Below are 13,682 nucleotides of genomic sequence, written 5' to 3'. Positions count from 1 at the left end.
GGGGTGGGGGCGTGGTGGGAGGAGGCGTGGGAGGAGGGGGAAGGATGAGAGGAAGAGAGGGATGAGAGGAGCACGGATAGCCTGAGAAGCGAAACTCCCCCAGACAGTGAAGGCCAGTGGAGTACAGCACTCACTAGGTGGTGGGTGTGAGAGTTGTCCCTTTAACACAGACAAGTACAAACAGGGACACACACACAATCTGCCCGCACAGATGACGCCTAATGGCATCTTTGACAATAACGATACCTACTGGTGGAAGACCCAGACGGTACAGGCAGGTTCACAATGAGCAGAGCCCCCCTTCACCACCACCCTGCTCCATATCTTTATGAGTACCTGCTGTTCCCAAGATGTCTTGGGGGGCAGGGGAAGGGACGGCTCCACCTGACTTCCTAGCCCAGCTCCCCCTGAGGTCACTGGGGGCCCTGAGCCCCTGGATCCCAGTCCTAGACTGTTTGACTTTCCCACGACTGCTCTAACAAACGCTTGGTGACTGCAAGGGGGCCTCCTCGGTCGCACTAGTGGTAACGAACCCACTTTCCTGGTGGCTCAGACAGAATAGAATCTGCTGTCAGTGCAGGAGACGTGGGTTCAATCTTGGGGTCGGGAAGATCCCCTGGAGGAGAGCATGGCAACCCACTCCTGTATTCTTGCCTGGAGAATTCCCATGGACAGAGGAGCCAGGTGGGCTACAGTCCATGGGGTTGCATAGAGTCAGACACAACTGAGCAGCTAAGCACAGCACAGCCAGTGCAGTAGACTCAAGAGACTTGGGTTCAGTCCCTGGGTTGGGAAGATCCCCTGGAGAAGAGAATGGCAACCCACTCCAGGTATTCTTGCCTGGAAAATTCCATGGACAGAGGAGCCTGGCGGGCTGCAATCCCTGGTGTTGTCAAGAGTCAGACATGACTGAGTGACTGAGCACAGAGTGGCTTCAAACAACAGGAACATATTCTTCTACAGTTCTAGAGGACAGAAGTCCAGAATGAGTCTATAGGGGCTACAATTATGGAGACAGCAGGAGTGACTCCTTCTGGGGGTCCCAGCGGATGACCACTCCTCACCTAGTCCTGCTTCTGGGGCTGCTGTCTTCCTGGCTGGTGGCTGCTCTGCCTTTCTGGCCACATGAGCATCTCTTCTTCTATAGTCAGGTCTCCACCTGTCCCCTGGTCATGAGGACACTTAGGATGGCCACACGGGTGCTCCAGGATCCTCTGCCCATCTCCAAATCTTTAATCTCACCTGCACAGTTCTTTTTATTTTTCCATTCAGGGTCACATTCATAGGTTCTAGGCATGAGGCCAAGGCTGTCTTGCTGCTGCTGCTGCTGCTGCTAAGTCGCTTCAGTCATGTCCAACTCTGTGCGACCCCATAGATGGCAGCCCACCAGGCTCCCCCGACCCTGGGATTCTCCAGGCAAGAACACTGGAGTGGGTTGCCACTTCCTTCTCCAATGCATGAAAGTGAAAAGTGAAAGTGAAGCTGCTTGGAATCATCATTACTACTTGGAAGAGTAACCGTGAACCAGATCAGGCAATGGGAAAAGCGATAGTAACAGTAGTTCAGGTCAGATCCAGGTATGTCTTCCAGAAGGGTCCAGAGGGGCAGAGCAGAGCTGCCCCGTGCCAGCTGCTCCCCGAGAGTCTGTGCATTGATCCATCCTCAGAAACAGGGCAAATGTGATGAGGGCCATCGTCTGCCCACCTGATGGGAAGAGCTGACTCCTTGGAAAAGACCCTGATGCTGGGAAAGATTGAGGGCCGAAGGAGACAGGGGTGACAGAGGATGAGATGGTTGGATGGCATCACTGACTCGGTGGACATGAGTTTGAGCAAGCTCTGGGAGACAGTGAAGGACAGGGAAGCCTGGCGTGCTGCAGTCCATGGGGTCTCAAAGAGTCGGACACAACTTATCGGCTGAACAACAACACAAGCTGTGCTTCTTCAGGTATGGAATGGCCAGACTGTTAAAGCCCAGCACCTTCCCCAGCCTGGCTGAAAAGGAAACCTTCCTCAACATGTACATCTAGGGAGCAGCCCTCCCAGCACGAATTCAGGACGAATCGATTTTAATTGAGTTCCCCTTCCAGGACCTCCACTTGGGTGAGGCAAACATGGCACCACACGTTCGCTTCATCTGCCAACCGGAAGTGCTGACACCTGCCAGAATCCCTGAAGCCCCCTCCTCTGGGGCTGCCTCCCCCACGTTCCTTCTCCGAAGTGTGTGGCAACACCCAGACCCCAGGATAGCCTAGGAGGGGAGATGGCTGGAGTCAGAGTTGCCATCCTGAATGGGTCACCAGCTCTACCTGCGAGAGACATGAGAGATTTCTGCAACAAAGCCAAAGATGAGGATTGAGCCTGAATTACCCACTGGGTGGCCTGACTTTAAAACAAACAGATGGAGTCAAAAAATAACACCGACATTCTTCCATTAAATTGAGAAAAAACAATGCACTTGGAAGTTGGTCATACTGAGATTTTTTTTTTTTAATTAATTTTCATTGCTAATAGGTTTTGCTCTGTGTACGTCTCAATAGCCTCTTCTGCAGACTAGAGCACTGGTCATTCACCAGGGTCCTGCTGAGACAGCTTTTGTCCAAGTTCTAAAATGTCCACTTTCCTCTTTTTTCCCTTTTTGCTGCTTAAAGGGAACCATAAAATTGGGCAGCCTTCTAACCAACAGGATGGATGTTTTAAACACTGGAGAGACGTCCAGATTATCCCAGGGAGCAGGTCACCCCACAAGCTCCTGATCACCTGTTTCCCCTCTTTTCCACATTCTTTGCTGCTGTCCCATGCCACACAGGACAGGTGCCAGGGACCTCCAGAGAGCGCGGAGGGTCAGGTCTCTACTCCGGTTCCTGGCTGGAGACGTCCACCAGCTCAGGTTGGAAAGGGGTGTCTCCTGACTTCTAAGTTAGAGCCTGTGAACAGATGAGAGCAAAGGCACCTTCATTACTGGGAAAACACCCCCAATGGCCAGTGAGCCTCAGTAGGAACTTTGTCCACTGGGAACTACCTATTTCTTTTTTTAAAAAACTTTTCATTTTGCATTGGGGTATAGCTGATTAACAAACAATGTTGTAGTAATTTCAGGACAACAAGGAAGGAACTCAGCCATACATATGCATGTATCCATTCTCCTCCAAACTCCCCTTCCATCCAGGCTGCCATGTAACATTGAACGGAGTTCCCTGTGCTGTAAGTAGGTCCTTGTTGGTTATGCACTTTAAATATAGCAAGGAAGAGCCTGTTTCTTATCAAGTTTGAAACAGTTGCTCGCTTGGCTGGCAGCAGTGCCTCCCAAGAGAACTTCCTCCTGCAACAATGTGAGGACAGCGCTGACTGGGGTCTAGCTAGGACAGCAGATGTCTGGGAGAGACCCCCTCGCCAATACACACGCCAGCAAACATCCTCCAGACTCAGTAGCCAACCCGGCTGGATGTTCAGAATGCTGAGACCTGGGGGAGTTAACACCAGACCCGCAGATGTCCACCCTAAGTAAGCACCAGTCATCCCTGGGCCTCGGTCTTTGTGTGCGGGAAACACAGAGAGAGACGCGTTCCCTCTGTCCCCGTCTCTGCCTCATTGGATTCTAGGAAAGAGTTTGTCCTGCATTCAGACTTTGGTGCTTTCATCAGAAGGTGCAAGCCTGCAACCCTTTTGGCCAAAGTTTCCATTTCTTAAGAGCTATTCCCAGGATCACAGGCTCAAGTAGAAGCTGCACTCTATCCAAGCATCTCTATACTACCAGTTACATCCTAAAGTCAGATTTGTCTCTTCGCTTCTCACCTGGAAGATGTAGTAGACAGAATATTAGTGGTGGTTTAGTCACTAAGTTGTGTCCGACTCTTGCAACCCCATGGACTGTAGCCTGCCAGGCTCTTCCGTCCATGGGATTCTCCAGGCAAGAATACTGGAGTGGGTTGTGATTTCCTTCCCCAGGGGCTCTTCCCGACCCAGGGATCGAACCCAGGTCTCCTGCACTGCAGCCAGATTCTTTACTGACTGAGCTACAAGGGAAATCCTGGCATGAGTCCATGAGTCAGAGTACTGACACTCCCAAAGATGCCCATGTCCTGCCCCTGGGACTTGTGAATATGTTACCTTATGTGGCAACAGGGACTCTACAGGTGGGATTAAATCAAGGACCTCGAGGAGGGAGATTTCCCTGCATTGTCCAGGTGGGCCTGACATCCATGAGGTTTTTACAGTGCTGTTTCCATCATTCTAGACCAACTAGTGGAGGCAAGCAGGCATGGTTAACCTTCCTCTCGTTGAAGGCGAAGGGAGATCAGGAGCTCCAGCCAGGTCAGAGTATACACCTCAAATTTCCTGGACAAAGTCACAAAGCCAATAGGAATGTCTCTGTCCTCAGGGACCTTCCCCCCAGCATGTCCCCCAGCACAGCCACTTCCACCTTTATCTCACCCCTCAGGTGGGAATTGGTGGCTTCCTTCCTTCCACTGATATGGATGGCTGGGCCTACTGATCTTGGCTCCTGGAAGCCTACTTGGCCTTTGATTGTCACCTTTGAAATGCTTTTCCCAGGCTCAGCCTCAGCCTGGAGCCATGGCCTCCAGAGGGCGGGTGATGGACGAGAGAGCAGCAGTCCCAGCCATCTGCCCATCCTCAGCCTCACTCTGGGCTGGGCTGGGTGCAGGGATCCTGGGAGGCAGACACTCACCCCAGACCCATGTTAGCGATGAGGGAAGTGCCTGGGGAGGGTTATGGGTGTGTAGGGCTGAGGTTTGAATCCAGTCCATATAGTCAAAGCTATGGTTGTTCCCAAAGTTCGGTACTAGAAAGTAATAGTAGGATGTGAGAGTTGGACCACAAATAAGGCTGAGCATCGAAGAACTGATGCTTTCAAACTGCGGTTCTGGAGAAGACTCTTGAGAGTCCCTTGGGCAGCAAAGAAGTCAAACAAGTCAACCCTAAAGGGAAATCAACCCTGGATATTTATTAGAAGGACTGATGCTGAAGCTGAAACTCCAATACTTTGGCCATCTGATGCAAAGAGCCAACCCATTGGAAAAGACCCTGATGCTGGGAAAGATTGAAGGCAGGAGGAGAAGGTGATGACAAAGGATGAGATGGCTGGATGGCATCACTGACTCCATGAACATGAGTTAGAGCAAGCTCTGGGAGATGGTGAAGGACAGGGGAGCCTGGAGTGCTGCAGTCCACGGGGTCACAAAGAGTTGGACACGACTGAGCGACTGAACAACAACAGAATCAAACCCAGAGCCTGAATGCGCAGAAGCTACCCTCCCCCCGGCCCCATCTTACTGCTGAACTGCCAGCTTCTCTCAGCTCCTGGACACATAGTCCTCGTCCCTGCCCCTCTGTGTCCCTGCTGAGCAGCCACTGAGGGGAACAGTATCTCCAAGAGCATTGGCACCTGCACACCTTCCCCAGGGGGTCAGAGATGCCCTCGGGGCATAGGTGCCCCTGGGGTAAGTCTCCCAGTTCCCAGTTCAGTTCTGTTCAGTCGCTCAGTTGTGTCCGACTCTTTGTGACCCCATGGACTGCAGCACACCAGGCTTCCCTGTCCATCACCAACTCCCAGAGCTTGCTCAAACTCATGTCCATGGAGTTGGGGATGCCATCCAACCATCTCATCCTCTGGTTCCCAGGTAGGGACAGTTACTGTCCAGAGCCTGAAATGCATAAGGCACTGTTACCCCGTGATGGTGCCGCAGGAAAGACAGTGCGAGGCGCGAGAGGGTGCTCACATCCCAGGCCTCAGGCGAGTCCCTGTGATGGCTGCCGAGTGTGAGTTCTTGGCCTCCCGCAGGAAAGAATTCAAGAGCAAGCCTTAGTAAAGTGAAAGGACGTTTATTCAGAGAGATACATGTTCCACAGACAGACTGTAGTCCATCTCAGTAGGCGAAAGGCCCCAGCGTTTTTATAGAGCTGGGTAATTTCAGAGGCAGTTGAGTGGGAGGAGTATTCCAGCTGTTTTGGGAAAGGGGAAGAGGTTCCAGGAATTGGGCCACCACTCACTTTCTGACCATTTATGCTCGGCCTTGCAACCGTCATGGTGACTGTGGGTGTTGTTTAGCATGCCGATGTGTTAGCAGTGAGCATATGCTGGAAAAGGTCAGTTTTCATTCCAATCCCAAAGAAGGGCAATGCCAAAGAATGCTCAAACTTCTGCACATTTGTGCTCTTTTCACACGCTAGCAAGGTAACGCTCAAAATCCTTCAAGCTAGGCTTCAACAGTACGTGAACCGAGAATGTTCAGATATCCAAGCTAGATTTAGAAAGGCAGAAGAACCAGAGATCAAATGGCCAACATCTTTTGGATCATAGAAAAAGCAAGAGAATTCCAGAAAGACATCTATTTCTGCTTTATTGACTACACCAAAGCTTTTGTGTGGATCACAACAAACTGTGGAAAATTCTTCAAGAGATGGGAGTACCAGACCACCTTCCCTGCCTCCTGCAAAACTTGTAGTCAGGTCAAGAAGCAACAGTTAGAACCGGACGTGGAACAATGGACTGGTTCCAAATTGGGAAAAGAGTCCGTCAAGGCTGTATATTGTCACTCTGCTTATTTAACTTACATGCAGAGTAACAGTCTAAGTGATGATGCTGTAAATGTGATAAGGGTGCTCTTGGCTCATGGAAGTGGCCTGATCTTGCTCCTTCTTTTCCGAATCCTCATCCCTGCTCCCTAGCCTCTCCCCTGAGCTGATGGAAGAGGGGTGAGGGCCTGGATTCCCTTCTGAGGGCTTTCTGTTTCTCTCCTGCAGGCAATTTCACTTTCCCTTTCTGCCTCTGATGGAATGGGTGAGGATCATTTCTCTGAACCAGGCAGTTGGGCTTCTCTGATGCCCTCCTTCGCTGCCCTGGGAAACTGGGGGCTGTCCTGTTAGACTGTCTTAGCGGATTGCTAGCTAATAATTGTTCTTGAACTTCAGGTATGTCACTCGACCTGCATTTCCTGCTGAGGGAGGCACTGACATGCCTTGACATCGGTTGACTTATCTGTCAACAAAGCCACTTCTACCTGCTCCCCCACCCTGCTCCTTCCGGGCCACCTCTGCCTCCACCCTCCCCTAGAACCCAACCCCAGCCTCTGTGCTGGGAGCATGACCTGCCCTGGAGAGAACCACAGAAAAAAAAAAAAAAAGGGCTTTGAGAAAAGAATCAGGTCAGCATGTTTGTGAGGGTGAGTCATCCTTCCAGTGGCCACGATGAGAGGCCATGGAGATTCACAGAGATCGCCTTGACTTTGGGGTTTGACATCTAAGCCCCCTGTCCTCAGGGAAGCCACCTGTAGAGGTGGGGTAGCCCGTGCATCTGCAGGTTTTCTGCTGCAGATCATCCGAGAAAACTCTGTGTGCCTGCATCCCGCCCCCTAGTCCTTACCCTCAGTCACAGGCGTAGCCTGGAGAACCATCCCACCCATCCTTGGTTCTTCCAGAAGGATGGTCTGACTTCCTACCTCTTTCTCAGAGGGTCCATGACTCCAATGCCCCCTTCTTAAGTGCATCTTCTGTTCACCCATTCTCTGCACAGTAGAAGACCCCATGCCATGCCATCCTGGGTCAAGTCCCAGCAATGCGACACCATAACAGTGAGCCTGATGATCATTTTGGCTCTGAGAGCCTCAATGCTTCATCTGTCAAACGGAGGCAAGGCCTTCCAGTGTGTGATCGAGGGGCGGTCACCTGCGGGATTGCAGTGGAGGCATTGGTCAACAAGGCAAAGCCGGGTGTTGCAGGGGGTGGGGGGCTCCAACTCCCTGAAGACATTGTAGCAAACAGGCCCTGTCCTCTCGCCGTCTGTCCTCAAGAAGGTGTGGGGACCAGTCAGGCAGGTCTTCGGGGAGGTGACCATGTTTGCTTTGGATCATGGGGCTGGTCTGCACACTCGCTGGCACCACACCCCATGTGTCAGCCTCCAGGAAGCAAGCTTTTCCACTGCATTTCCTACTGTTTTTCTACCAAGTTGTGTTAGGCTGGGCCAGCACCCAGGGCAGACACCCCTGAGAACCTGCCCTGTGGGAAGAACCACCCCCTCCCCCAAGTACATGCCAGCTCAGGGCTAACTCTGCCCTGGGCACGCACCCATCCCAGCACTGTGCCAATGTCCTCCGTGTGCGCTAACATTTGGTTTTCACATTTCCCCAGGGGTCTGAGTTCTCTCAGCAAATATCTACCAAGCGCCTGCTCCCTGCAAAGTTCAGAGACACGTCAGCAAGCAAAGCATCTCAACATCCATGCCCAGGTGAGCCTTCCACCCTAGGCGGGGAGGCAGACCACAGAGCAGAAGGTGCCAGAAGGAGCAAGCATGGCCTCACTGAGCAGAGACTAGACGGAGATGAGACAACAGGTCATGGGCATTGTTATCCCCATGTTACAGCTGAGGAGACCAAGGTACAGAAGGACCTGGTCAAGGTCACATAGTTTGTCCTTGAACCCAAGTACTCCGACTTTGGTACATTTACAGTTTGTTCTCTAAATGAAGCATCAGGAGCTTTTCCCTAAAAAGGCCTGGGGAGTAAATGTTCTAGGCTCTGTGGGCCACATTTGACTCTGACACAAATTCTTCGTTTTTTTACAACCCTCAAAAAATGTGAAAACTATTCCTGCCTCTCGGGCAGCACAAAAACAGGTGCATAGCGTGGCTTTTTGACCCTTGCTCTAAGCCATTAGCCTTTCCAACATTCCTAATGCAGTTAAAATTTCTCAGAACCCTGCATGACCCGAGGTGAATGGTATTAATCCCATTTTATGGACCAGGAAAGTGAGGCTCAGGAAAGTGAAGTAACTTGGCTATGATTATGGAGGGCCAGAATTCCAGCCCCGGTCTGGCTGGGTCGGCAAGATCCAGGCACTTTCTCCATTCTGCTTGATGTCTTACTTTCCACGCTGATTTTTAAATCCCTGTTTTAAAATACAACATTGAAATCAGTTAAGAGGTTGGGATTAACATATACCCCCTACTGTGTATTAGACAGATAAGCAACCAGAACCTACTGTGTAGCACAGGGAATTCAATATTTTGTAATAACTTATTAGGGAAGAGAATCTGAAGAATATATGTGTGTGTGGAACTGAATTGCTGTTCTGTACACCTGTAATTAACATGATATTATAAATCCACTATACTTCAATAAAAAATAAATAAAATGCAACCTTTATGATTCCTCAAAAAATTAAACATAGAATTGACATATGACCCAGCAACTCTACTCCTGGGTATATATTCAGAAGAATTGAAAGCAGGAGCTCAAACAGATATCTGCACACCCTGTGTTCATAGCAGCATGACTCACAGTTGCCAAGAGCAGAGGCCCCTCAAGTGTCCATGGATGGATGACTGGAATGCAGTCCAAGGAGAGTGTGGTTCATTCAGTCAAGGCAGTGGTATTCAAGCTTAAGAGGAAGGATATTCTGACAGCTGCTGCAACATGGATGAACCTTGAGGTCACAGTGCTCAGTGACAGAAGCCAGCCATGAAAGAGCAAATATGATTCCTCTTACACGAGGTCCCTAGAGGAGCCAAACTCATGGGGACAGCAAGCTGGAAGGTGGGGGCCAGGGACTGCGGGAGGGGATGGGAGTGGGTGTGAGAGTGAGCAGTTCATGGGGGCAGGGCTTCGGGTTGGAAAGATAAACATGTTTTGCAGATGGAGCCGTGGCGATGGCTGGACAGCAGTGTGAACAGAGTTCATGTTACTGACCCGTACAGTTAAAAACAGTCAAAATGGTACATTCATGTTTTGTGTATCTTTATCACAGTTCAACAAATAAAGCCTTCACAAGAGGAATAATGCACCAAACTGATCTCCATCCACCCCTGAATGAATGTCCATCCACGTGACACCAACTTGGCTCGGGGAACAGAGAGACCGCAGAATCCGGGACGCGTGTGGGAGGCAGGTGAGGAAGATGGAGGCCCAGGAAGGCTCCCTCCAGGCAATGGGTGCCCTGGTGCCAGGCGTTGGGCAGGGGAGTGGCCAGATAGGTCCACAGTGCGACTTGGCAGCCCCCAAGGCCCTACCCAGGGCTTCCAGTTCCAAGTTCTAAGCTCTTTCCGTCAACCTGACCCCACAGTCCCAGTCCCTTGTACTGGGAATCAGAGCAGGGTGGGGCCTGCGTTCTGAAAACTGCCCCCTTTCCACTGGTCTTCCCAGGAGGACCCGGCTGAGCCCAGCTGACGGTGCCAACCTGTTTGCCTTCATTGTTGCAGAGAAGCACCGTCACCACAGCCCAGGGAGGAGCCCCAGAGTAGGCCCTGCAGGAGGCCAGTCATGGCAGGCGTGCCAGTCAGCTCACAGAATGACCCTGAATGCACAGCGGGGCACAGGAGGCCACTGCTTATGGGAAATCGACATTTAATGGATAATCAGCCGTGCACTGAGCCTGAGTATTTTGTGTATTTTGTTTAATTCTTACAGTCACCCAAGGAGGAAAGAACCATCATTCCCACTTTTCAGATGAAAAAACTGAGGTTTCCAAGGGCCACCAGGGGGCCTGCCCAGCATCAACTGGTCAGGTGGGAAGCCCCCTCCGTGGCCCTTCTCAGTCTCTGGCACATTGGTTTGACCTCTGACCTTTGAGGGTGCAGGGGGCAAGCTCAAGTTCAGAACTTTGGTAGAAAATAATTTCTTTTATTATATAGAAATGTCTAAACTTTATCATCCACCAAAATCATTTGACCTGTATCTCTGATTTTTTATTGCCTTGAGAATATCCTATTCACTACATTTTGAAAACAGTGTAAGAAAGGGGACAATAAAACCAACAGAACTGAAATTTACATTTTCCTTTTCCTTTTGCAGCTTCTTAAAACACAACATGCTTTAAATTAATGGCAAAAATCATTCAAGGTTTAATCAAGAATTATTTATCTATGGATTTATAAAAATGTCAAAGTCTTGTTTTTGTAAAAACGTCAAAGTCTTGTTTTTGTAAAAACAACAGAGATTGTGTGTCATTTATTCTGAGGGAGTGTGAGATAGGTGTTATTTAAGAAAAGTTTATTATTTGAAGATAACAAATATTTATCCTTACTACTTGAAAATGAAAGTGACATTCCCTCAATCGTGTCCGGCTCTTTGAGACCCCATGGACTATACAGTCCCTGGAATCCTCCAGGCCAGAATACTGGAGTGGGTAGCCTTTCCCTTCTCCAGGGGCTCTTCCCAACACAGGGATCGAACCCGGGTCTCCCACATTGCAGGTGGATTCTTTACCAGGTGAGCCACCAGGGAAGCCCAAGAATACTGGAGTGGGTAGCATTTCCCTTTTCCAGTGGATACTCCTGACCCAGGAATGGAGCTGGGGTCTCCTGCATTGCAGGTGGATTCTTTACCAACTGAGCTACCAGGGAAGTCCAAGTAAACCAATTTATTTTATTTTGTTTTGATGTAATTAACCTCGCTCATTTGTTTGTTTTTAAGATTTCATTTATTTATTTTTGGCTGCACTGGATCTTCTTTGTTCTGTGCAGGCTTCCTCTAGTTGCAGAGAGGAGGGGCTACTCTGTAGTTGTGGCGCGTAGGCTTCTCACTTTGGTGGCTTCTCTTGTTGCGGAGCATAGGCTCTAGAATGTGTGGGCTTCGAAGTTGTGGCTTGAGGGCATATGGAATCTTCCTGCTCCTGGGATCGAACACATGTTCCCTGCATTGGCGGGCAGATTCCTATCCACTGCATCACCAGAGAGGTTCAACCCTGCTGGTCTGTACTTTTTCAAATTGTGATAATTCATTCAGGGTAAGGCTAGAATTTGTCTTTTCACTATCTATAAAAAATTTTTGCTAAGTAAAGTATAATAGGACTCCACAATATGTATACAAGCTGCTTAGAAAAGCATTCTTTTTTTTTACTGACTCTTACTAACTGTAAAAATAACTATTTACAATGAGACAACTGGGAGTTTAACATAAACATACATTTTTATTGGAAATTGTCTTTAATTGCTAGGTTAATCCTAATCACATGTACTTTGAAATTTAAAACTACATGTTTTAAAATAATAATGTTCACTTTCTATAGATTCACCGTAATGTTTCTCCAATTAGTCCATGTTGTTTCGGTTGTTACTCAGTCGCTAAGTCGTGTCCAACCCTTTGTGACCCCAGGGACTCCAGCACACCAGGCTTCCCTGTCCTTCACTCTCTCCTGGAGTTTGCTCAGAATCATGTTCATCGAGTCAGTTAGTCTATATTACTCTTTAAACAAAAAATTAAGCCTGTTCTGGAAGCCAGGCTCAGATGGAGCACCTCCTGGCACTCTTTGGAGAATGGCTACAGTTTCCAGCCCAGTGGGAGCTCCCACCCCAAACAGTGGCTCTGGAAGTACCCGTCCGTGCTGGGTGACTTAGATCAGGCTCCTGGTGGTGGTCTGTCCCACCCCTGAGTGAGCTCTGCAGAGGTCGCAGCTGCCTGCTCTTAAGGAGGAGGCCAGTAACAGGAAAGCTGGGTCACCACTGGGCACCTGTGCTGTGCTGGGCATGCAGCGGACACGGGTGAGGAGCACAACCAGGAAGAAGGCGTGGGCTGGGTGGATGCTCCTGATGGGAAAAGAGAAGGACATCTGCAAGAAGTTCGATGACAAGGGAAGAGAGACGGTGACAAGAGTTTAGCTTCTAGGGCCAGCATGTTGAAGAAGGGGTTTTTCAGTGCAAGAAGTCTTGAGCAGCCGTTGAGGGTGGAGCCAGCCAAGAGAGTATTAAATTGTGTCCTGCTAAGAGATACGTCCATCCCCTAAGCCCCAGTATCTGTGAACGTGACCTTATTTAGAAGCAGGGTCTTTGCAGATGTAATCAAGTTAACATGAGGTCATACCAGGTTAGGATGAGCTCTAAACCCAATTGAACTGGTGTCCTTAAAAGGAAAAAGAAATGTAAACACAGACAGAGGGAGGACAACGTGACGAGACACATGGAGGAGACGATCATGTGACGATGGAAGCAGATCTCAGTGAGTCATCTACAAGCCAAGGGACATGGTGGACTGCAGTCACCGCCAGAAGCTAAGAGTCAGGTTCGAAAGGAAGCCTTCAGATGAAACTAGCCAGCCCGGCCCACACCTTGATCTCGGACCTCTGGCCTCCAGAACTGTGAGGAAATAAATTTCTGTTGGTTAAGCCACCAATTTGTATCATTTGTTATGACAACCACAGGAAACATACACGGGTTAAGCAGATGGGCTCTGACATCTCAGAACTGGACACAAAAATCAGATGTGACCTTGTGGTCTGAGCAAAGGGATGAGAACAGGCTACCCCTCCCTTCCACGCTCACCCCTGGGGCAGCAGGGACCTGAAGAATTCCTTGGGGGGTGGGGGTGATATCTGCTGGAGAATCTCCTGTCCACTACCAAAGAAGGCGTGTCCGAGGAGTGTCAGGACAGGATAGGAAACCTCTGTCTGATCAGAGAAGCTCCCAAACTCCTTTGCTGCCTAAATACCAGCATTTAGGTTCCACTAGGAAAGAAAATAAAAAGACTGCAGAAAACAGCAGGAAACAGAGCATTGGGTGGATGGTTTCCATTTTCCCAGGTGTCTGTGTCACCAGTCCAACATGCTGGAACCCCTCATTTGTTACCGGGTGGCTGACTGCACAGCCATAAATCCACCTGTACCAACCCATAAACCTGCCAAAGCCAGGAGGTGACTCTAACTTAGTCACGTAAGCCTGTGCTCAGACTTCAGCTG

Source organism: Bison bison, unplaced genomic scaffold, assembly GCF_000754665.1.
Source record: "Bison bison bison isolate TAMUID 2011002044 unplaced genomic scaffold, Bison_UMD1.0 scf7180017864037, whole genome shotgun sequence".
Classification (NCBI taxonomy): Eukaryota; Metazoa; Chordata; class Mammalia; order Artiodactyla; family Bovidae; genus Bison; species Bison bison.
Note: the sequence above shows the minus strand (reverse complement) of the source record.